A 1,591-nucleotide genomic window follows, 5' to 3' on the forward strand; every position below is an offset into this window, starting at 1 on the left:
GCAGAATTACCCACCATTATCATAATTGCGCTATTACCGATAATATCTGCGACTCAGCTTCGAAACTGTACCTCGATGCTCTTAATCCATTTTCTATTTGGACAGCGGGCTTTCGGTGGACGAGAAGTCGCAAATTCCGTTGCGTAATTTCCGCCCCATTGAGCGTCTCTCTTAGGTATGGAATTATGTGTTTCGCCTATGGACGGTGTAACACCGATTGCCAACGCGGAGAACGAACCTTTGACGGCGTTTCGTGACAGCGCGTCGATTAAATAAGAGAGACAGAAAGAGAGACAGAAAGAGAGAGAGAGAGAGAGATGGGATAAAGAAAATACTCGCCCGGCCTGCGACGGTTGTCACTTTTCAAACGCGATAAATGATCAATGGCATTATGTCTCGATAGGAAAGTTAAAGTTAAAGACCTTTTAGACGATTGAAAGGTGAAAAATAACGAACGCGTTAGGATCATCAGGATCATCTTCGACGTATCGATCGATTTTGTATGCCTCGTTGGCAATTAGAAGGGACAGCGGGCGGTAAGCTGAACGTGACAGTTTTTAGTAGGGTTGGAAGAACGGAGGGCTACCTCAATACCGCAAATAAATCCCGACTCCATTATTGTTTAGTAACGAGGTCGGTCAGGGAACACACCGAGTGAAACCGGTGCGCCTCCGTAACATTTGCCTAATGTTCCTTGGTTTGCGCCCGTGTTCCTGCTAATCGTGTATTCCATCACGGACAGTTTATCAGCTTGTTCAAATATATTTAAATATACATACACGATAAGATCGAGATGATTATATAAAACGTAACAACAAAATTTAATCTTAACGATATCATCAAAAAATTCGTTTAACCGAAAATTTGTGTAAAGTTTGATAATGGACGAAGCATGCATTTTTTTCCACGGGAAATTTTTTCGAGAAATCGTTTCGAATCACGTGAATTTTCTTTCTTTTGCAAAAAACTGCAGGAAAACTTTTTTCATCCTTCGCTAGTAGACAAGTATCGTATCGTATTGTATTTATCGTTAAAATAAAAATAAGTCTCGAAAGGATGAAAATCTTTTTCCAACGGTTAATCGAATCGAAGAAATTTACGTACACCTCCGCGTAATCTTTCTTGTCTATCCACCTCTCACCCGCTCGTTATGAAGAAGGAAAGAGACGAAATGAAAGAGGAAGAGGAAGAGGAAGAAGAAGAAGAAAAAAAAAGAAATTAATACCTTGCCGATGTCGTGATTGCAACTTATCTCGTTAAATTCCCGTTTCTTCGACGGGACTGGGAAAGTAAGCCGTGGAATACGTAGACGAAGCATTGGATAGAAAGCAACGAACGGGCTGAGAGGAGGTCTAGAAGTGGAGCGTAGGTGGGGATGTGGCATAATTACGAATATTAATTGCGTTTCCAACGAGCTGCTGGAACCGGGGGCTGCTGAGTGCAGATGTCAACCTATTATCATCCCTTACGTTACAATGGAATATCTCGCTTTCTGTGTGTTGCTTTATCCATCCCTCCCTTTCCCTCTGCTCGTCTTCCGGAACCTCCTTCCCCTTCCTTCCCTCCCTCCCTCCCTCTCTCTCTCTCTCTC

Source organism: Apis dorsata, unplaced genomic scaffold, assembly GCF_000469605.1.
Source record: "Apis dorsata unplaced genomic scaffold, Apis dorsata 1.3 scaffold_988, whole genome shotgun sequence".
NCBI classification, from domain to species: Eukaryota; Metazoa; Arthropoda; class Insecta; order Hymenoptera; family Apidae; genus Apis; species Apis dorsata.